Genomic DNA, 24,629 nt, shown 5'->3' with positions numbered 1-24,629 from the left:
GGGGCGGGCAGAATAAGCAGATCCCAGAAGGTGTAGCCCGAGGAACGCGCACGCGAAGAAGAGGCGTGGCTTGGCTCGGAGAGGAGGCGTGTCCTGCGGTCGGGTAGGGGGAGTTCTTGCGCGTGAGGCGGAGTCCGACGAGTTGGGTTAGGTTGGGCTGGGGCTGCTGCTGGCCAAACAAGCCGACGCTGCCGAGCGGAGATGTGTGTGTTGCAGCTCGAGCTCGGGCGGGCTTCGTGATTGGTTGTGGCGCGCTCGTGCCGGCGGTTGCTAGGCTCCTGTGCGCCGCCCCTCCCCCAGGTACGTGTCGCGCGCCGTCGCGCTTGCTCTGTCGCCTGGTCTGTCGGTCACTGTGCCGGTGGCGGGTCCCGGGAGGGAGCGGCCTCCTCGCGGGCCGCACTTCGGAAGGGCTGGCGGGGCGGGGGGGAGTGGAAAGAGCGCGCGCGAGCCCCGTGGTAAGTGAGCCCTGGCGCCGGAGAAGCTTCGTAAAGGCATCGGTGGAAAGCTGGGGTTGCGGGACTCCGGGAAGTCCTGAGGCCTCCCGGCGCCCCGGATTAAGTTGCAGCGGTTGGCGCTTTGGGCGTTCTTGCCCCCCCCCCCAAGGCTCCGGCGCCTCTTTTCTCTCACAGCCGCGTCCTGGTGGACAGGCTTCCTCTGGTGATCTTCGCCGTGGGTCTCTTTATCACCTTGGGCCTGGGCCGCTGCCCTCCCGGCCCGAAGGGGCGTGTGGCGGTGAGGTAGCCGGGGAGCGTGGGATCCTTGAATACAACCGAGACAAGCTCAGCAGGTGCAGGTGGCCTTTGGCCATTGGGGCTGAGGGGGGGATGAGCGCTGAGGTGCCTCGGAGCTAGGTTGGCGAGGCTTGGTTGTCATTGACGGGGAAACGGTGGGAAATAAGAACTTGGGCTAGGAAACTGAGCAGTCTGTCCTTCCAGCCGAGGAGGGTAGCCTCTTGTTTCTTTGCCCTTTTTAGGGCTCGTTGCAGGCCTGTCTCGGAAACGCTGCAGTTGTTTCTCTTGGTGAGGAATAGGTGTTTTTGATCTATGGCACTACCGAACGGGGAAGGTTCCTTAGGTCTTGGCCAAAAATTCTGGAGGTATCCAAGTTAAGAGACTCCAAAAGGGGCTGGGAAATCGTTAAAAGGTTCGCCGAATAGAATAGTATAACATTCATTTGCAATGTCCAGAATTCACAGCCCTTGTAATTTGGTTTAGATAAAAGTATTCAGCAGGATGTCTCTATGGGCCTTCCAACAATCTTGTAAGATAGGAAACTAAGAAATATAATCCTTTGCTGTCAGTAAAGTATGTACTGGTTGGCTTGCAGCTGTGTAGCTAATTTTTACCGTTGGAAGTACTAGGGGCTTTTTAAGTGCTAGGCAGGAGATAGTGTTTTCCTGTTGGCACATGTTTATATATTAAAGTTACCTTCATGTTTGTGGCGCGGAGAGTTAGGCCTGCAGGAATCATTGACAAGTTAAATGAAAGTTTGTTTAAAAAGATCGATGTATTCACCAGAGGTTCTATTGATCTGTAAAGTAATGTATTGGAATTGTTATTTTTGTAGGTAATGCTGTCATGATACCAGTAAGTGCTGGCATCCACCATATGGAGAATGAACATTGCATTTCAAAAGTTGAGTTTAGTTCAATCCATTCAGCTAAGTTTATAAATGCTCTGTATATTTAGAAGCAATACGTAAGGACATATAAAGGAGTCAAAGAGTGACTTTCTTAGCCGATGTTGTTGTGGACATTTTCTCTATATTGCACTGTTTCCACAATAATTTGTTCTGGATGTATGAATGTGTATGGAACTTATTTACACTGATTGTAGAAATTAGACCCTACTGCTTTTGCATAGTTGATCTTTTTAAAGAGTTCCAAAATAGTTGACGCTTAAGTATGTATTGTGGACTTGGCTTCTGGGGAAATAACTCCTAATTTAAATGTTATTTGAAATGTTGTATTCAGTGTTCAAAGTTGTGTTTCCAGGAAATAATATGAAAAGCCTTGTTTATCATGCATGTAGCAGAAATACAGCAAAAGAAATAAAATCCTTTAAATATATGTGTTGATAGTTTGAACTTGATTAACTGCTCTAAAACAATTCCAATGAAGTCCATGGCAACAGAGGTCCATTAGAGAAAATTTTACAGTACTTTTTAACTGTACCTTAATAAAGCTACGGGGGAACTTCATAACATGATTACAGCAAAAGTTTAAAAATCTAATACAAAGTTTTTAATTTCTAACGTGAATGCAGAGTACCAATAATTAAGGAAAAGGAAGTTTGGTTTTTTTCCGTAGAAAGGCAGCTGCTTTTTTTGTACATCTGGAATGACCTCAGGGTTTATTTTTTTATGTTTTGTGCTGGAGTTCTAAAACTAGACCTTGACCCTTTGAGAGAGTAAGCAGATGATTTTCTCTGTTGTGTTCTTTTTCTTCATTAATATTTCACAGAGAAAAGTTACTATGTAAACAGCTTCCACATCAACTGATACGTCATTTGCTGATTTTTCGATTGAAACATTACAGTACATGAATTCCTAAGATGTTTGTATTCTATCTTGAAATTATTTGACTCCTTTATAAATTATGTGCTAATTTTTATGTTACTTTTGAAACAATTATTATGTTCTGAACTTAATGTCAATTTGAGAGGCTGGCTCTGGTAGCAGTTTGCAAACTAAGAAGATATTCCAAGAAAGCAAGTGAAAAGAAAGCTTCAGGAGGGAAATGCTGAATTCAGAGTTAATAGTAAACTAAAGCAGTTATTTATTTTCAGTACAATACTTTGCTGTTATTTTTGCATTTGAAGGATAGATGAGACCAAAATGTTTTTTCAACTTTCCATTTCTAGTACAATTAATTGTTCATAGAAGGTGAGTGTTCTGTCCCTAACAGAGAATGGTGTAATAATTTTATTCCTCTTTGATATGAGATTGTATTGTTTTCCCGTTGTGAAGGTGTTTTTCTTGTGATGAAGGGTTATAATTTTTGAGGTCTCTCTTGGACTCCTGTCTAATATATGAAATCAGAATATGCTGGTATACAGCTGTCTAGCTTAAGGCACTGAATAACTATGTGATTAATATTAATTACAAATTACTTGGGACTTCAGTGGAGCTATTGGTTAAATGATGTCAAAGGTGATAAAATTATGCAGTATTTTATATTTACCTGCTTTGATAAGAAAGAGTTCTGTAACTTTTGCTGCCTAAAAGATTAGCAGGTTTATTATAGAATATACTAACATTTTGTGTTAACATTCCAAGTGAATAGAAATGTTTTATGGTCAACTCTTGATTCAGCATAAGTGCTTCTCTTAACTTGTGCTAAGAATCCTAATAATTTAAGAAAAAAAATCATTCCTTAGTTCAGGGACAAGGAAAGTTCTTCCATGTACAAAAAATTAATTTTCTGAATACCGATACAAGATGTTTTATTGATCCCCATTGCTACTAAGACACAACTATTTTGAATGTGTTACTAAGCCACTTTTTTTTCCAAATGCACAGAGAATGAGGAAAAATTCCTAATAAAGATGTATGGTGTATGTTGGCTGTAACCTGCATACCAATTACGTTTGTTCATTAATTCCCAAATGGTGTATCAGTTGTGCTGCATACTTGTTATGCTAAATTAGTTAAATAAAGAGTACTGTGCATACTTAATACGCACACAAACTATAGGCTGCTGCTGCATATGTTCTTATCTCTCTCCAATAAGACTTCACTGGAGGTTTGCAGTTCTATGTAGTCTCTGCATTCATTATAATTTGAGCATGCAGTCACTTCCAATTCTTGACATGCAGCGGGATTCTTGCCTTCAAAGGAAGCTGCCCATTGTATTCAGCCAGATGGCATGCCATGAACACTGATGTATGCAGAAATGAAGGAGGTATTCCTTTGAATGAGCATATTTCTATGCACTCCAACATAAATCCTTTTAAGTATAATTTTTAGAATATCTCTAGTAAGTAAATGTACATTTTTTTTCAAACATTTGGGAAGCATTGCACCACTTTAACTAGGTTGACAGTGATTAATGTAATAGTTGTTTGTGTATGAATTTGGCTTCTTGTTTAGCTTGCAAGCCACCAATGCATAGAAATAATTCAAAATAACATGGCTACTGTAACAATAACAATAGCATACTGGTAAATTTATTTTTTTATTTCATAATTTGGGTAATCACAAAAGAGTTCCATACACATTTTACTTCTATTTTAGCTACCTTGTATTTGATTATAACTCTTCTTTGACTAAAGTAAAGGGAACTTTAGCATATAAAATCAAGAATGCATTTGTAGTATAAATATTCTTGCCTGTTGAGTGAATACTTCAAATGGAAGAGAAGCCTTAGTTTTTAATTGTGAATTTGGTAAGTTGTTAAGCTCCATTGTTAAACGTCAACATATGTGAAGTGATTTTTTTTTGTTTTTCTTGAAAAGACTCTGGTATATTTCATATAGCATTCCCATTTTTTTAGACTTCCCATACGTAATTACAAGATTTAAGTGGCAAATTGCTACCATAAGACTTAATTCATAATGGAAGCCCTTCCAAAATAATATGTGAAGGCAATAATCATTGATTGTAAGCAACTTTAGAAATCACCACAACAAATATGATGGGGTTATTGCAGAGCTGGTATCTTAAGAACAGAGTCTTAGAGCATATAAAGCTTTTATATATTTGAATTGCAGTGATAAAATGGACTACTTAGTTGTTGCAAAATATTTATATAGCTATCTTGGGATGTGTCATCAATGTTCTTAATTACAAAAAAAAGTGCAAAGTACAGGTTTTTATATACTATTTCTTTGTGAATTGAGTTTTGAATACTAATCATGAGAGACATTGAATATATTTTGACATTTCACTAGCCACAGCAAGTAAATATGTGTCAGCACATATTCATTGTCTTACATGGCATTGCCAGAAAGTCATTGCACCAAGAAATAAATTATATAGTCTTTAAAGACATCAGGCCCTGGTGACTAAGGATGAACACATCATTTTTTGATTTTCTGTTAATTCCTCCAAGATTCTTGAGTAAATCGCCACTTTTATGTTTTTTTATTGTTATCTTGGTGGTTAAAATAAAGAAAAGCAATTTAAAGCATTTATGGAATAAAGAAACAATGCCACATGTACAGAAGAACAGTGAAAGGATAGAATTGAGTATTGAATATATTATCATTTTTTTAAACAAAACTAGGCAGCAAAATCTCCTGGGATCTATAGTGGAAATTAGAAATATTTATGTCAGTAAAATGTATACAACTGGTTATTACTAGTAGTTAACTAACATTTTCAACTCTGGAACAGTGGCTAATACAATAAGCAATTTTAGCAATGATAACATTGAACTCTATGAAAATGTCATGTCATTTTTGAGAAAATGGTCAAATTCTGTTTTTTCTCAGAAAGAATGATTGGAAAAAATCAATATATTCTTAAACATAGACATTTTAACTCAGTACTGTAAACATGGAGAGATCCAACATGTTTAATAAGGGGACATTTTTGTTACCAGTATGTAGACCTACAAAGCAAGTTGTCAATGCTTTGCTCATGAACTTCCTGAAAGTATTTAGCTCCCTATTACAGAAATATTGTTGAATTAAATGGATTCCTGGCTAGATCCAGCATTACTTTTCTGTTTTAATTTATAAATGTTGTCTTTTTGCAGAAAATTGTATTTACAGTGTTTAAAGTATATAATTTCACATTCAAAAGATCTCAGTTTTTACCTAGTTCAATACTTGTCAGTGCAGAGTTGTGGTGTTATAGTGTCCCTCATTTATGTTTTATATTGTTTAATGGAATTAAATCAGTCATTCTTACAAAAATTTCATTTGCAGTTATCGATTTTGCCTTTTGTTTTAATAATTAATAAATTCTGGATCAGTGGTGGTAAATTATTCTTTACTGCAATTCTTTAAAATTCCTTCAAACGTAAATATGAAAACCAATGTCAATTATATACATTTCCTCAAGAATGAATATAGTTTATAGGGAAAATATAAAACTCCCATACAGATATTATCAGATTGACAAAGAATAATTTCTGCTAGAAGAAATATATGGCTGGCTTTACATTTTATTAGGTTAGGAATTGGAAAGAGGAAAGTCTCTAGCCACTGTGCATTGTGCAGTGGAGTGAAAAGATGTAATTAATTAGTCAGAATTTTGTGTTAAGCAATTACAGAGATTACTTGTAACTTTTTATTACTGTTCAGTAATGGAATGTCATAACAAAAGTATGTGAAACCAGTAATGTTAATTATAGGTGGAGCTGATAAGATGTGCTTAACTCAGAAGTAAGGTTGACTAACTTGTAGATTTGAATTGTTCACAATAAACCTTGTTCACAATACATTAACTACTGGTTTGTTCAAGTATTTTACATCAAAAGATTAAAGTAAACTGTATAATAAAAACCCAAGCTTCTGTCAACAGACTCACTTTCAAAGCTGCTACATTTTCCTACCAAAATTTGTGGTTTAGTTTGTAATAAGGCGAGTTGGAACTATGGTATTGGGTCATGAAGAATTTAATGTATGGTACCGAATGAAGACCTGAAAAATATTTTTAACATGGATATTGGCCAATTAATAGCTGGTTAATACAAATAAATTTTATTAATATTATGCATGCACACAAATTTGAATGTGTAGTTTTTATTATGTTTATGTAGTAAAACATTTAACTGATTCTTATTGCAGGCCTTTGCATATTTTAAGTTGGTCTGGTATCATGGAACAGACATTCTTATAAGCTGCCCAGAGTCATCTTGTAGGGAAGATGGATGACATAAAAATTTAAAATAAATAAAAATAGTGAAACTTCATCGTTTTGGGTCATTTGAATCAAGAGAAACCTTGAGTAAGTTTCAGGTTTTTTAAATTGTGGGCTTCAGTGATATTAGAAAGTTTTTAAAAAGTCAGGAAATGTAATTAAGCAGTTCAGCAGTACTGTTCAGTGTTTGACTTGAGAATTGTCCTAAGTTAAAAATCCATGAAAAATTGGCTTTTTAATTCAGCATTGGGGAAATTGAAATGAACAATGATTTTCATAGGGCCGAAAACATGGATAATGGTTGATTCTGGGGAATGGGAGAAGGATTAGAGAAAAGTTCAGTCTGATTAACATCATGTATCTGAGATTTGTTTCCTGCTTGACAGCCATTGAATTCAGTCCAGATTTTCCAGCCTGTTAATCAGCCGGAAATGAAAAAATGAGAGGATGTGAATGTAGATTGTGGTGTTTAAATTAAAGCTGTAGTCCCTGACAATTTTGTTAGCTAAGTGCTATCTCTTTTCTCATGAAATATTATTTATGCCATGCCTTCCCTTGCTTATGTCACCTTGGCTAAGTATCTGTAAACATCTACTCTATAAATAGAAAACAATTACAATTAAAGAGTTCCCTGTCCTGTTCCCGTAGTTGGGTAATTTTGGAGAAATAAGTAAAAATCCATGCTACATGGATTCCTTATTTTTCACAATACTCCTTTGAGACAGTTGAAGAACTAATAGCTGCATTAGCACATACTGCATTAACATAATATGTTAAACTTGGTTAACTTTTCACTTTAGAGTGGGAGGGGGTTGGCTTAGTATGCTTTGTGAATGTAACCCATTTGATTTATTATTTCTCAGTTGGTTTTCCGAGAAGCCAGAAAACAGGTTAATTGAGTAACCAAGTTAAGTATATTGTGCAAACATACTACATGTCCTGTGTTATTTAGTGGAATCAATTTTGGTATTCTTTTGCTTCTTTAATTTTACAATGTGGTTAATTTGTTCAATAAGTTTTCTTTGCATTTCCAGTATGTGCTACTGCTTAATTTAGAGTGCACTGCAGACATATTTATACTAGTCTAGGCATGCTGATTTGCTTACTTGTAATATTGGTTGCACCACAGTAGTATCCTAAATATAGGTTAGCATGCCAGTTTGGAACATCCTGTTAAGAAGTTGAAATATCTGGAATGCTAACAGATTTTTGGAGAGCTACAATCCCTTACTCTATAGACTTCAGTTGATGCATTTCAATATGTAAGTATAACAACATATCACAACATATTAGAACTGAAGGGGGGGGGCATCTGTACTGCTGCCAGTAATAAGGATCTGTCTAGCTATGCTAAATTTTTAACTTTGCTTTTTAAAGATATGCTTATATTAAGTTAATAAGTAAATTTGTGTAAGTTACTGTTTCAGTCTGACTGTGGGAATATCTCTTGGGCCACTTTCATATTTTGTGAGCATATAATTTTCATTTATAATATATAGTTGAAGCTAATTGCAGGGGAGTATGTGTTGCAGTGAAAACAAAGAATCCTGTGGATAAACATTATTCAAGTTGTTATGATATATTTTTTATCAGAAACATGGAATATTAACTTGAATGTTAAAAACAGTTTCCTCTATCGAGTATTAAATCCTTATGCTAAGAAAGGAGGAAAGTGTTAAATTGGAACAGTACAGTAGATGAACATATTTGTTCCTGGCATGAAACATCTGACTTCTAAAACATGAATAAAATATAGCTTAGATTGTATAGTGTCAAGCAAAGTTATTCCTCCTCCTGAGAATTTTTATTCTGATTTCAGTATGCAGTCAAAAGATTTGTTTAGAATTTTGGGTAGAAGACAGACATCCTGAAATTGATCAGAATTAATTCAATTAATTTCTAGAGTTCTGATATGGATTTCCCTCCACTATATTTAACCTTTGTTTCCTTAATAATTAAAGTCAATGCTTTATATATTAGTATTCTTTGTGGAGTGTTTAAAAGTTTTCCTCCTTTTTTAAAATGAAGCAATAGTGAAATATATTGTTTCCTGATAGTTATCTTGGGATTGGATGCTATTTGACACATTGCAGGGGCTTTGTAGAAACATAGGATTAGAAAGGAACCTTGGAAGTCTTCAGTCCCCCGCTCCAATCCAGGGTAAGAATCCTCATATCATCTCATGTAAACATCTGTCCAATATGTACTTGAAAATCTCAACTAATAGAGCACCCGGAACACCAGAAGGTAGGATGTTGCATTGCTCAGTAGTTCTCACAATTAAGAAATTTCTCCTTATTTTAAGTTTGGATATCTCTCTGTAAAACTTTTCATCCATTAGTTTTCATCTATCCGTGGATGTTGTGGAGAATAATCCACAACCTCTTCTCTGTGACAGGCCTTTGACTGCTATCATATAGCTTTAAGCTACATGTATTGAGTATGGTGGTTCAGCCAATTGCAAATCCATCTGACAGTGGGACCGCTATCCTGTATTGTTCTGCTTTATCAAGGAGACTGTGGTCAGCTTTATTAACTGCTTTACTAACTATGTCATACCCTTGGTATAGAGTCGGACTCTGAGGGAGAGGAGGAACAGCCAGACAGGGGGTGGAGGTGTGGCTCCGGAGGTTGTGAAGGAGGCTGGGGAAGGGCAGAGGCCTGCTGGACAGTCAGAGGAAGAATCAGGGCCATCCCCTCTTCATTCTAGGTCATGCAGGGAGGAACTGAGAAGGAAACAACTTGGCGTACAAGAGAGGAAGCAGCCACGATCCCCCTCATTAGTTGCAGCTGAGGAGAATAGTATATAAGAGACATAGTTACAACACAGCATTGTCAGAAGCAAAGTGTGTTTTATTTGGGGCTGAAGTTATCTTGGTTGGTGTCCTTCCAACAGATTGCCTTGTTATCTCCTTGGAGTTGGTAATTACTTATCCTGGTCTGTTGTGGAATTTCTTTCATTGTAGTTTGTTTGTGTTTCTTTATTTCACCTCTATCTGCTCATTAAGTTCGGACTGTATTGCTTTCTTTTAAAGACTATTTTTGAATAAGTTTTATTTCCAACTGAGAATTATTGAACAGTGGGGCCAAGTTGGTGGCATTAAAGGTCATATATTTACATTTTGGATTTTGTTACATTTGTGTTACATTGTCATCACACTCTAAGCATACCACATATACAGGTTTCCTTTGGTGTACTATTTGTAAAAAAAAAACATTTGTATGGGGCAATTTGTTTTTAACAAACTTATGTTGAATTAAAATATTGTGCATTTGGTCAGTGACCAGCAAAATTGAAATATGCAATACAGAAGTAAAATCAAATGGGTGAGATAAAGTACTAGCATAACAAAGGTTCTCTATGATAAAAACATAGCATATAACGACTATACTGATGTGTTAATTACCCATGCAAGTGTAAATCTAAAATATTGCAATCTATGAGATAAAAATACATATCACTTAAAACAAGATAGCTAACATATAATGTAATTTGTGTAATGTATAAAAATATAACATAGTAAACAATAAAAACTGGTTATTTCTGTATCCAATTATGCCTTATTTTCATCACAGCAATACAGAATTTGGATACTGCAGGAGTGATAAATATAGCTGAAGGTTCTGAGATAAAAGTCTTTTACAACTTTTTAAAATTTAAATTGTATATCCACAATTACTGTTCTCCTCCATGCTGCATCAAGAGCCCAGGATGGGTTGAACTCTTCCTATGACGTCATTTAGCTGAGGCTGTACTAAGATATAAAAGCCAGCCCCCGGAAGAGACCCCAGCTTTTGACTCAGCTCCTTTCAGTCAGTAGCTGTGTCTCTGAAAGCTTCTCTTAGATAACACTCACCAGCAATCTTCAATGCCGTTTTTCCTCGTTTCAAGCAGCTCCCAGGATCTGGGCAGCTGCTCTTCCAGGAGAGCAGGGCTCTCTCTCTCTCCCTCTCTCCTGCAACATTGAGAGCAGCGTTGCCAGAGCGCTGTTCAGGCAAGTTGAGCAGTGTCTGTAGACCTCCCTCACACCTGTGGTTTGAGCGGTCGTAAAAAGCGATCGGCAAATCAATAACAGCTTCAGCCAGCTGAGGTTCTGTAGATAGCACTCACCAGCGATCTTCAGTACCTTTTTTTCTTGCTTCAGCAGCTCCCAGGATCTGGGCAGCTGCTCTCCCAGGAGAGCAGGGCTCTCTCTCCTGCAGTGTTGGGAGCAGTGTTGCCAGAGTGCTGTTCAGGCAAGTTGGGCAGTGTCTGTAGACCTCCCCCACACCTGCAGTTTGAGCGGTCATAAAAATCAATTGGCAAACTGATACCAGCATCAGCCTGCTGATTGTGTGGCCAACGGCTGCCCTTTCCTTTGCTGACTTCACTCGGGGCTCTTTATAGCCTAAGGAGAGATTCTTCAATGTCGGAGCCTGTTTCCCATAGTCAGTGGCCATCTTGGATTGAAGCCTTCCACTATGAGGTGAGCGGCCATATTGTAAGCCCGGGGGCCATTTATACCCTAAGGGGCTTAATAGAAAGATTTCTAAACAGCTTCTTTCCATCGTAAGAGCCTTTATTCTTCAAATGGAGCAAGATAAGGGTCAGGCAGAGCTTCCCCCCCCAGTGGAACAGTCTCTTAAGCCCAATAAAAGAAAAAGACGTAGGCAACGCACCCAGAGGGAGGTGGCTGCTAAAATGAGAGCTAAGGCTCTAGCCCCTAAGAAGGCAACTCAGGCTGAGTTGAGGGCAGAAAAGTGCAGACATGCAGCCCTAGAGAGGCAGTTCAACAGAACTATTCAACAGAAGGGAGTGCAACTACATGTTTCAGGTGATACCCGTGGGCCCCAGCTAAGCCCTCCCAGGGGAGGAGAAGTTATCTATGAGCCTTTCCATCCTCCATCCTGGTCTCCTGAGGCCTTTGCAGTACAATATGATCGCCAGGATCTAAGCAGATCTGATCCTTATTTCCAACAGGCTTCTGGGCCCTATGCTCCTCCCCCTCACTCCAGGCCTTGAACCTCTTCTCAATCTAGGCCTGAAGCCACCTTCACTCCCACTCTACCTTTGAGCATAGACCAGGGTATATGTCTCTTTGGCCATTAGGCAGGGATTGGCTGAAGGCTTCAAGCAAATCCTTCGACCTCTGGAAAGGGTTCAGGCCCTTTAGATTCCTCCCCCAAAGTATTAGATATTTACGAGTTTCATTATTAGAACACATTTTATATTCCAATATGGCCCAAAGATATTTCACTGCTTCTACTCCTGGAAATAAAAGGCCTTTTCTGCTATGTGTTGTTTCTTGTGTTTGCCATGACTGCAAAGGAAATAAATAACTTTCCAACTTAGCCTTGATTCATAAGTTTCTTGAACACCCAGGGATGCTTGTTTTAGACCAGGGGTCACCAACCTTTTGGACCTCAGGGACTACCAAACTGATAATTTTAAATCCTAGGGACCACTAACCAGTTCTGTGGGTGTGGCCTAATTTGTGGGTGTGGTCTGGTGGTCATGTGACTGGCTGGGCATGGTTTGTATGTAAATATGAATATTTATATAAATACTGAAGTTTTTATAAAAAAAGAGCAACTTTTATGCAAAAGCAGGCAAAGCAGGCAAGCAGATTGAGTTGCTCACAAAATCACAGATTCATTCAGAAATCTATTTGCCATTGGCTAGTTCAGTCTGTCACATAAGATTTACTTGCAAGCAAACTCACAAAATTAACTCACAACACACCATGTATGAAAATATTGAATTTTTCTATTAAAAAAAGAGCAACTTTTACCCAAAATCAGGCAAAGCAGGCAGGCAGATTGAGTTGCTCACAGAATCATTCAGTGATCTATCTATCTGCCATCGGCCAGCTCAGTTTCTCAAATTTGCTTGTCGTGAGTCTTCACTGAATAACAGAACCTTCAGTCCTCTGTTTTTAAGCACAGCCGAAGATCTAAAGACTACCTAGAAAGCAAGAAATCCAACCATTTCCTGCTTCCTAGCTAATCTAAATCTATCGGCACAGCAGAACAGATGACGGTCGGAAAAAGAAAAAATAGCAATTTTAGCAGGCAAGTTTGCCAGGTAAGGAGTGAGTGGGCGGGGAGGGTTCCCGCAGGCCATGTGGGCAGTTTTTAATAAATTTATTAAGCTGGTAACACTTTGATCTTTCTGCATCAACAAAAAATGCAGTACTGTAAAAGGAAAGTAAATGAAGAAATTGTCTCTGATGCTAACATTCAACTTCATAAAATAATTTGGATCAGAAAATTCTAGCTTAGGTTTTTTTCAACCAATTTGTATGTGCAAAAATATTGAAATGTGTTCTCTCCCCTTGCATTCTGAAGTAAAACATCTTCAGAAAAGCTTAATGTATTGTTGGGAATTGAAGTACTTGAGAGTGATTGGGCTAGTTGTAGCAGACTGGATAACATGTAACTTGGTATCAGTTAATGGGCCGCATAAATAATGAAGTTCATTGTCCAGTTGTAAAGGGCAGAGCTAAATACTGTTACTTAAACCACAGATACTCTGATTTTATAGAGTGGCACAACAATATGATTTGTGCAAAAATATAAAAACCAAGTGCAGAATTCAAACACTTTTCCTATACAATACTAGCTTTTCTTTATATATTTGTCTTCCCTGCACAGTTTTATCAGACCCAATGATTAGTAATGCTTTTTATTCAAAATACATAAATAAGGATTAAAATATGGGATGAAATATAGCACTTGATTTTAAAGAATTCATTAACATTCCAAACTATTTCAAGACCTTTGTTCTCAGGACAAAAGGCGATAATATAGAACTGTGCATTTCTGACAGTTAAAACCCCACTTCTTAGATTACATTTTTGACAGATATCCTCAACTTATTAGAGATTGACTGTAGATTTGATTTTAATCTAAATATTTCACTAAAATACCTAACACTGTTACCCAAGACAGTTAACATTCTTGCCACCAACTCTTGGTGTTCGTTGAAATACTTCCTTCAGAACATGAATAACAATATGTCTCATTAGACTGCTTGCTTTTATTTGTTTTAGGAACATTTGACTTATGTCCAAATACTTCATTTATGATCCCTGTTGCTGAATTATGTAGATTCTAGATGACTCTTTTCAGTAGCTAAACTTACTATATTTTTTCATTTCTAACTCATGCAAAACTTAATAGCCAAGATACATGACCATATCACAAGAAAATTGCTTCTTGTTTACAAAGCACATGACACTACTAATTTGTGTCTTGAGTTGATAAATAGATAGCTTATGAATCCCAGTGTGGAAAACAGTGGTTTCACTAGCAGATCAAATAAATATCTTTTGGATGTTTAGAATAGAATAACAAAGTTGGAAGGGACTTTGGAGGTCTTCTAGTCCAATTTCCTGCTTAGGCAGGAAACCTTACACCACTTCAGACAAATGGTTTTCCAATCTCTTCTTTAAAACTTCCAGTGTTGGAGGGTTTACAACTTCTGGAGGTTAAGTTGTTCCATTTTGTTCTAACTGTCAGGAAATTTATCCTTAGTTCCAAGTTGCTTCTCTCCTTGAGAATCCACCCATTGCTTCTTGTCCTGCCCTCAGGTGCTTTGGAAAATAGCTTGACTTGAATAGTTTGAAAGAGCTATGGTGGTTAGAATGCAGTATTGCAGGCTAACTCTGCCCACTGCCAGGAGTTTGATCCTCACCAGCTCAAGGTTGACTCAGCCTTCCATCCTTCCAAGGTCAGTAAAATGAGGATCCAGATTGTTGGGGGCAATACGCTGACTCTAAACCGCTTAGAGAGGGCTGTAAGGCAATATGAAGCAGAACATAAATCTAAGTGCTATTGCTATTGAAGCACTAGACCTTGATAAAGAATTCTGTTGTTGCATTCTGTGTGGAATATGGATGTTACTTGATTAGAAGAAATTCATGGAATTTTAAAAGAAACTTAAAACTGGCTTTTCAATATTTTTTATCCTTTAGAATTCTTCATAGTTGAACTACAGCCTTCATTATAGTTAGGTGTTGTTTTTGTTTTGTACTTAAAATATCTAGATTCAGATGTAAGTTCAAACTATAAACAACATTGGAAATGAGGTACAAGCTATTTTTTTCTTGATTTATACCCTGTATTTATACCAATACAGCATTCAAGCAATCAGCAGGCAAAAAGAAGGGAAAACCAGCTAAAATCATTTAAAACAGCAGTTAAAATAATCCAGTTTAATCCAACTTGGCAAAGTTGAGATGAACATCCAAGCTTTTCTTAGTCAACAGTGGCTTTCACCTTGATCTTTCCTTGAAAAATAAGTAGTCACAATAGATAATCATGAAACTTAATGTATAGGTGGTCCTCAGCCTATGACCACAATTGAACCCAAACTTTCTGTTGCTAAGAGGGACATTAAGTGAATTTTAGCTCATTTTAAGACCTTTCTTGCTGTAGTTGTTATGTGAATCACTGCAGTTGTTAAGTTAGTAACATGGTTGTGAAGTGAATCTGGTGTCCCCACTGACTTTGCTTGTCAGAAGGTAGCAAAATGTGATCACATGACCCTGGGACCCTGCAGTGGACATAAACATGAGTCAGTTGCCAAACATCTGAATTTTGATTGCATCACCATGGGAATAGGCAAGTGTGAAAAATGGTCATAAGTCACTTTTTCCAGTGTTGTCATATATGGTTACTAAATGAACTGTTGCAAGTTGAAGATCATCTGCCTTTTGAATTAGTGGATTGATTCTTAGGTGAGCCCAACATTTTAAGGCATATGAATCTATATTAGAAATTTTTCAGTGTTTCATATCTTATTAGACAGTACAGAAAATCCCCAATACTTGTTAGGGATCATTAGAAAGTCTTTTATTTGGAGAAATAAGTCCTAACTGAGGTGATGAAAAGTGATGATGAGGCTAAGGACCAAAATTTATACAATCAGGCTTCTGTCTTATAACTTTGAAGTGATGTAAAACACATTTGCAAAGTACATTCATAGTGAAACACTTGTTCCATTTACAAGCCCCCTCCCCCCATCACCCACTCATTGAAAAGGAATTAGCTTTATTACCATGACTCTGGAAAGTTATTGTACTTGTTAGATTGAAACTTTTTGGAGTCTCACTATGAGATTTTATACATTTTTGCAAAGGTTATTCTTGTCAGGTACTTCTCTTGCTCAGGAATTACTAAATCCACTGGGTGTTTGATTCATATTTTTGAATAATTTTTATATAGAAAATCTTCTATTAGTCGAGGGGGAAATGAAAAAAAGGGGTTTCTGAACTGTAAACTTGTGTGGAGGGCTTGGTCAACGTTTCTTTTCAGTTTGATACCTTCTTGATAATACAGTGTTCATTTTACAAATTGTAATCTATAAAATATATATATATTTGAATGTATTTTATCTTAAAGCAGGGTTCATAACATAGCCCTGTATCTAACATATAAATATGAATTAAGAAACCAATTCTCCAGAAGTTGGATGTTATGCATCATTATTGAGCTCTTTGGCAATTAATGACCATTTCCTAATGTTCCAAGATGAAATTTTGTTTAGATTTACTCCTATAAAAACATCATATGATTAATCAGGCTCTTGGCTCTAGGGCTGTTTTGCCAATTTTTTATTGACTTGGACAAGATTTTTTTTTTAGATTTTTAAAATCATGCCTTTATTATTTTTATAAATAACTGAAGATGGCAAACATATACTCTTTTCTTCTCTTATTGTCCCCATAACAACACATCTGTTATGTTGGGAGTGGTGGGCTGAGAGTGATTGAACCAAAGTGATTCAATGTTTCAGGCCTAGGACAGAACTACAACTCATAGCCTCCTTGTTTTTTAGCCTTGTGCCTTTACCATTAGATCAGTGTTACATTGCAAACCTGCATTTAAACAGCATCTTAACACTTGAAAATAGTCTAAAATTCTCTTAGAGTATTGCAGCTCCAGAGGGTCCTGGATGAAACAGATTATCTGGACTTCTTCCAGTTGGGTTTCAGACCCAGTTTGGGACAGAAATATAATAGGTGTTTCTGCTCTCCTTGACCTCTTGGTGAATTTTGATACCATTGACAATTGTATCTTATTGAGCTGGCTTCAGGACTGGGGGCTGGAAGGCACAGTTTTGCACTGGTTCGATTCCTTTCTCCTCCATGCTGCTGCAAGAGCCCAGGATGGGTATGACTCCTCCTGATGACATCATCAAGTTGGGTCCGTCTAGTATAAAAGTAGCAGCCTGTGGGAGAAACCCTCCAGCTTTGACTCAGCTTCTTTCGATGACCATAAGCTGGTGTCTCTGAAAGCAGTTTAGTTAGCAGCAAAAGCGAAAGCTATCTTCATCATTGGCATAGCTGTGCCTTCAGGAGAGTGGGGCTCCACTCCTGCAATGCCTAGGATTCAACCATTTTTTTTCAACCAAGGGAGACTGTAAGTAGGGAGTAACCCTTGATCCTCCCCCACAGTCTTCCCTCAGCGATTTCAGCTGCCACCATCGTAAAGATCGCATCGGCGATAAAAGCGCCTCTCAGCTGATTGTAAATTTTCACTTTATTGCCGATTTCGCCGTTCGGGGCTGTTTACAGCCTAAGGAGCGATTTAAGCCTTGCATAGCCTGTAGCTCTTGTGAGCGGCCAATTTGGAGGCTTCTTCTAAAGAAAGTAGCGAGCGGCCATTTTAGGTGGCATCATCCCCAAAAGACCAGCTTCTACTATTTGTAAGCTCCTATTCAGGCTGCTGCATAGACAACACATAGTGAGGATCACTTCCAGCACCTTTGTGTCTGTTTATGCATACTTTGGATCAAGACAAGGCCCACAGAGCCTTCAGGCCTGATCTCTCAAGGCCCCCAAGCTGGCAAAAGAAAGAGAAGGAGACAGCGCTCCCAGTCTGTTCAAAGGGAGGTGGCAGCCAAAATTAGGGCCAAAGCTTTGGGCCCTAAGAAAACATCCCAGGCCGAATTAAAGGCAGAGAAACGAAGGCATGCAGCCTTAGAAAGGCAGTTCAACAAAACTTTTGAGCAAATGAGGGGTCAACTACAACAGGCTTCCCAACCAGCCAATCCTCTAGTTGTTCAGCCAGCTACTTCTAGGGAGAGGGAAGATACCTCAGCTCCTCTTAGCCACCTCCAATCTTGGTCCCCAGAGCAACCTGAAATCCAACCAGGACCTCAAGACTTGAGCAGGTCAGGTCCCAACTTCGCCCAGACTCCTTGGGATCTTTCTTCTTCATCTATCCCATCTGTGGCCCAAAGCAGCTCTTGATCAAGACCAGAGGCCACTTTTACTTCAACAGCAGCAGGTCTTCGGTCCCCGGATCCTCCATCAAGTGGCAGATCTTCTGAGAGCAATGAAGTAGTCTCCTTAGCCATCAGACAGGGTCTGGTAGAAGGGCTTCAACACATCTTCAGGCCTTCAGACGGACCTCAGCCTTCCTTCCCGGATTTTCCTCTCGCGCAGATTCCCTAAAGGGGACTATCTCACCGTGTAGAACAAAGGGTCCATCTTAACTATGCGGAAGGAGTGGACCTCACCCAGGGAGAGTATAAGGAATCATCTGAGCGCTGCCCCTTCCCTGATTCTGATCTGGAAGAGGGAGAAATCTGGGACCCCAACCTCTCGGAGGAAGAGGAAGATCTGAGGCCTGATCAGCCTCCTTCAGCTTCTGTATTCAAATCCACTTTATTCAAACCTCTCCTACACAAGGCACTGGTAACAGCCCAGTTGTCAGTGGAGGAAATTGCCCCCGATCCTCAAGTAGTACTATCGGGGCATGGGAATTCCCTCTTCTCCAAACCCATTGTTCATTTGGAGGTTCTTCCTTCCCCCCATCTTTCTTGACTTAGTCAAGGAACAATTTGCCTTCCCCACTGCAGGACCCTGCCCACCGTCCCAAGATAGGTGGTTCTACAATGTGGGTCCTTTCTTAGCTACAGCTCTGGCAGCTCCCCCAGTAGATGCCTCAGTTGTGGCCTCCTTCTCCTCAAGCACTCCAACTGAGCCTGAAGACGTACTAAAGGAAGAGGACAAACACTCCGAACAAACACTGAAGCGTAACCATCAAGCCTCGTCTTGGGCCATCTGGGCCTAGACTGCTGCATCCTTTTTTACAAGGTCTTCCATCCACTGACTACGCTAATTTCAAGGCAGCATACCTCCATCAGACTGTAGGTCGCATCAAGACCTCAATAAGATCATAGCAGCAGCAGAGTTTTTGGTGGACACCACCCTCAACATCACCAAGTTCTCTTTCAGGGCCATGGCATCATCAGTGGCAGCTAGAAGACTGCTATGGCTACGAAATTGGCAAGCGGAGCCTCGCCGAAAGTGGAAACTAGCTTCTGCCCCATGTACCAGTGAGAAGCTGTTTGGAGATGTCCTTGACCCATTTGTTGTTGAAACAAAAGACAAAAGAAAAGTCCTTGCATCAACAGGAAAGAGGGTCGACTTCCGCCCTACCCCATACCAGCCTCCCTCATTCAGGCCCAAAAACGCTTCTCGCTTCTTCAAACCTCAGAGAGCATATTCTCAGTATCAAGATCAATGCCATGAGGCTACTGGCAGACAACAAGCTGCGGGTAAACGGCCCTTTCATGGGGGAGGGGGTCGCTTCTTCCATCGTTCTAAATAATCTCTCGTTCTCCCCTCACGTTTAGGAAGACAGAGGCTATGTTTGTATCCTTTTCCCCTTCCCACTGGGGGAACAAGACCTCTCCTGCCACCTTAAGCAGGTGGATCAGGGCTTGTATCACACAGGCCTACAAAGCCAAAGCTCTGCCAGTACCACACAGCTTGACAGCACACTCCACTAGAGGTGCTGCAACTTCGGCTGCTTGGAACACCCAGGCACCCATAGAGGAGATTTGCAGAGCGGCTACATGGACATCCCCATCTCCATTCATCAGACACTACCGCCTGGGTCCTACACCTCCACAAGGCAGACAGGTTCTTCAGCGAGTGGTGCCTACTTCAGAGTGAGAGACCGGACAAGGACCCTCCCGAGAACATGAAGGCTTTGGTATGTCCCATCCTGGGCCCTCGCAGAAGCATGGAGGAGAATGGGCGTTGGTAAATTTACCTGAGAACGCCCTTTCTATCTATGCTGCTAGAGAGCCCAGCCCCTCCCTTGTTGCGTCCAGATTGTGGTGAGGTATGTTATGGTTCACGGTTCTGTTTTGGCTTTCAGAGGCACTCCCTAAAGTCTGTCAAGTATCTTCGCCAAAGCTGGGGGGTTTCTCCCACAGGCTGCTACTTTTATATTAGACAGACCCAGCTTGATGATGTCATCAGGAGGAGTCATATCCATCCTGGGCTCTCTAGCAGCATAGATAGAAAGGGTGTTCTCAGGTAAATTTACCAACGCTCATTCTCCAAGACTGGTCCCAATTGGTGTTGATAAGGAGGAAGACGTTCAGCCCATGACCTCTCCTTCGTGAGGTGCCATAGCCTCGGTGTTCTCTCTGCTTCTTTGTAACAATGAAACTGCTGGGTGAGATTATCTGACATTATGTGATGAGGTATTTTTGATATGCTGATGATTCTCAACGATGTATCTCTGTTCTGAGTGACCCAAGAAATTCTGTGGTTGCCTTGCGGTGCTTGGAGTCTGTGAGTATCGGGGGGAGGGGGGGGGGCAACAGGTTTCAGCTGAATCCTGGTATGATGGTGTTGGGTGTTGGTGTATAGAGTCTCAGCATTCGGAAGTTTTATCAATTTTTGTTCTGGGTTCACTAGGCCCGACAGATGCAATGCACAACTTGGGGAGAGGGGGGGATCCTCCTACCTAGACACATTATTCCTACTATAAGAGCAAGTGGCATTGTAATAGGAGGACCTTTACATGATGTTTCGTTGTGTGTCACTTGTGCCTTTTCCTGGATTATGAGGCCTTGTGCTCAGTCATTCATGCCCTGGTCATCTCCTGTTTGAATTACTGCAATCTGCTTTACATGGGGCTAACCTTGAAGACTATTCAGAAGGTGCCGCAGGTACACAATGCACATAGTCTTAGTACTCCTAAGATGCTGCACATAGCACTACTGTTGCACATGCTGTTTTGGTTGCTTATTTCCTTCCAGGTCCAATTCAAGGTGTTGCTTATTACCTTTAAAGCCCTTTATGGCATGGGGTTATCTTAAGGAATGGTTTCACCCCGATGGTATCGGCCTGCCCCACTCAACCCAGCAGATCACTGAGTTTTGGCTGGCAGGTTCTAGAAGAGTGGTAGACCAGGCTAGGACCCAGGTGCTCTATGTTGGAGGTGGCTGGTGGATTAACAAAGAAGATGATACCACTGTACTGATCTTGCCTTTTTTTTTCTTCTTCTCTCTTTACTTAATGTTTTTAAAATATTTATATTTATTTTAATTTTTAGCCTCCCGGAGTCACTTTGCAGTGTGAGATCAGTGGGATATAAATTTAAATAAGCAACTTGCTTCAAGCATCAAAAGAGGTGTCAATATTGTTGAGAGTTATTCCCGGACAAGAAACAGTTTGGTAAAGTAGTACATTTCAGTTGGCTACCAGGAAAATATTTCTAAATGTAAGAACTGTTCAGTAATAGAACTCTACTTCACTAAAAATGTTTAAGTAACACTTAGTAGCAGTTTGCTTGGATTTGTAGTAGTGGATTTCTGCATGGGCAGGATTTATTTTAGGTAATCTTCAACATGCTTTCCAGGCATTTCATTTTATAATCTCTAGCGCAAACCTGGCATTTAATGGCCCGCAGACCATTATACAGTGTGTGGATGGTCCCTGTCTGGCCTGTGGTATCGTCATGGGGCAAAGCATTGGTGGAGGTAGCAGAATGGCATCAGCCAAAGGCAAGGTGTCTATGCAGCATCAGAGTGTCTATACAGTATCAGGCGGGGCAGCAATAGTGTTGGACAGAGTGGGGCGGATTAGCCCTCCACAATAGTCCCAGTTTCTCAGATAGTCCCTTGGAAAAATTAATTATCCACCCCTGTTAGTGTATTCAAGTTTTATTGATTCCTCCTGATCCATGTGTCTAGTCATTTGTCACATTTTGCTTGACCAAGTTAATTTATGGAAGAAGAGGAGAAACATGCATATTTCTTGAGCATTGACCCCAAAATATGCTTAATATGGATGTTTCCTTAGAAAACACAGCCTTTTTCCAAATTTAGAAAATAGAGCAAGTAAATACTTTAACTGTTTTCTTTTATACAGAGGAATTATTTAGATTATTTCTTATTGAGTTCCTGATTTGTCAGAAAGTCTCCATAGTTATTAAGGCACTACAATACCCCTTCAGGTTATCACCAGAATTTAAGATGATCAAAAAATTCTTTAGTTTTTGTGGCTTCATTTCTCTTACTGTTGACCTAAGTAAGTGGTTGGTTTTTTTCAAACGTGTAATTGCTATAGCACAGCACTCTGAAAGTTATGCTACCGGTACTAAAAATCTTTTAACATTTTCCATTCCCTAATAAACTTACTTTTTATTTCAGCTATTTGCATTCTGTGTTGTCTGTCTTGTTCCTCGGTTCCAAAAATGCTGACTAGTTTGGTTTTATGAGAATTCTTTCTAGTAAAATATGTCCAGTTTTTCTTATAAAAATGTATCCTGCAGATATATCAAAACAAAAAAAATTAGAAAGATGAAAACTGATACTAATAAATAAAAGGAAAAAAATAAATCTTAATCTTAATTAAGTAAACCAACTTTATATTCCTTCCTTTTACTTTTAACAATCTTGATCTTTAAATCCTACAAACAATGTACTAGAAGTTGATTTATTTTAATTTTTTCTTTGTACTGTCGCACAAAATTCTTCAAAGCTTTAAGGTGTCTCTTTTGTAAATCCAGTATAGGGAAGTTATCTGAGTCACTCTTTGGTTTGTTATTTATATGTCCTTTTTAATGATTAAGATATCAACCAATTTATTATTTACTTATTAGATTTTTATATGCGTTTATTACTTTGTATAAGTAACTCAAAGTAGTGAACATACTTAATGCTGCCTTTTCCTCCTGTTTTCCCCACAATAATAATCTTGTGAGTGGGGGTTGGGCTGAGAGGGAATAACTGGTCCATGGTCACCCAGCAGGCTCTCATGCCCAAGGCAAGACTAAAATAGTCTCTTGGTTTCTGGGCCAACACTTTAACCACTACACCAAACTGACTCTCTCATTTGTATATCCAGTTATCATCTTTTTCCATATCATTTTTGTAGTCTTTTGTAGTCATTTTTAAATCCATTTTATTGTCCAGTAAAATGTGTTCCTCTTCAATCACCTATTTCAAACACATTCTGTCTACAATGGCAGAAACTTTTAAAATAAACTTCTGTGTCCATTTTCACAAATATCCTTTAATATTCCCAATGTTAATGTATTTTGCTGTCTTGTGGTCTCCTTGCAAGGAGCAGTTGTCTGGAGCATTTGGATGCATTCCCAAGACTTTGTCTAGAGAGGAATTACAAAGACCTGGTCTATTTGCCAGCTCTTCATTCGGTTGCAGTTGTTGGCTCTGATTCCGGCAGAGCTGCTTTTGGTTTGCTGTTTCTTCCTCAGATGTCGTCTCTGTATAAATTGTAACCCTTTTTCAACCCACCGAAAGAACTATAAAGACACTTCCCACCAAAACTAGCAGGGCAAGTCACTAGAATATAAAATGAGAGCAAATCGCAGTCCCTAATACTACTGATGATGTTACTTAGTTTGAGGTAATGAAATGTCTGCAAGAAAAAAACAAGCTCAGAGAGTACCAAGGACCCCTCATTTCAACCCTGAGCTACAAATATTCACCTTAACTTTTACACAAACTGGCTGATGTTACTCACTCCAAATTATAGTGACCTCCATGGTGTTAGGTATATTAATAAAGGAAATGGATCAAAATTGTGTATGCCACCGTAAATCAATCTTCAAGTTGTGCTCTAGTATTAGGACCTCAGGTCTTCCTAAAGCACTGTCTAGGAATTCTGAGAATTGCTCAGCCAATATATCTGGAGGACATTTGTTTGGGGCAGGCTGCCAAAACCCAGTTAGTAGCGGTGCTAGAAAATAGTACCAGCTGCGGCTTCCAGATGTTTTTCAGTGTTAGTCCAATGTTGAGGACATTGCAACAATCCACTCAGGAAGTAACTAAGCCATGAGTGACCATGAGCAAAGCCTCTAGAAGGAGTGCAACTGGTGCACAAAATGAAAATATGCAAAAATTTCCACAGCTGCCAACTTCTCCTTGAATAGGAGCTTTGGGTCTGGGAGGACCTCCAAGTTGTATCTTGTTTGTGATAAGGCAGTCCCATCCAGAACAAGTAGTTGTGGGCTAGAATTTTCCCTTCTCCAATACCAACTAAAAAGGATTTTGGAAAAAAAGGGAAAGTTGTCATAATGCTGTGCCCTGCATTTATCTGAAGTTAGCCCAAAAGGATATCATGTTGGATGGTATTTTTATTTTTTAACCTGTTGATTCTTTATATGTATTCAGCTCAGCAGGTGATGATTCTAGAAAACCCCTTCACAATGCATAACTCAATGTTCCCTACGTTGGATGACCTTCAAATATGTTGATCAACTCCCAGAATCCTTGGCAGTGGTCACCAGAGGATAATGAAGTCCTCAAGTTCTGAGGAATTTGTTTTAGGCACCAGATTTGGTTCTTGTTCAAGATTCTAAATGATATCAGTGTTCTAAGACGTCTGTGTCTGTCTTGTTTGGTTGCAGAGCCAAACCAGACGGTTATAGAGCTTTCTGAGTTGGCACAGAAAGAACATTCTTCATTGTGCTTTTTTGATGACGTTTTTGATGCTAGGTGTCCATTTTAAGTCTTGAGATATGATAGAATCTAGAAACTTAAAGATCTCTACTGTTGATGCTGT

General features: G+C 39.3%; 1 protein-coding gene across 3 annotated transcripts in view; it reads left to right on the top strand.

Moving 5' to 3' along the window:
• Positions 1–134: 134 nt before the first annotated feature.
• The window catches only part of DAG1 (dystroglycan 1), a 78,716-nt gene continuing 54,221 nt past the window's right edge, over positions 135–24,629 (top strand). Inside the window, exon 1 of one of the 3 annotated variants that reach the window (XM_026725985.2) lies at positions 135–300. The gene's annotated coding sequence lies outside the window, so the exon portion shown is untranslated. Of the gene's footprint in view, positions 456–22,788; positions 22,869–24,629 lie in introns of those variants that run through there. The other 2 variants (XM_026725990.2, XM_087924129.1) reach the window with 2 other exon arrangements.

Source organism: Pseudonaja textilis, chromosome 2 (genome assembly GCF_049901715.1).
Source record: "Pseudonaja textilis isolate UNSWEBS1 chromosome 2, rPseTex1.2, whole genome shotgun sequence".
Lineage (NCBI taxonomy): Eukaryota > Metazoa > Chordata > Lepidosauria > Squamata > Elapidae > Pseudonaja > Pseudonaja textilis.
Note: the sequence above shows the minus strand (reverse complement) of the source record. Positions and strands in the feature narration are given on the sequence as shown.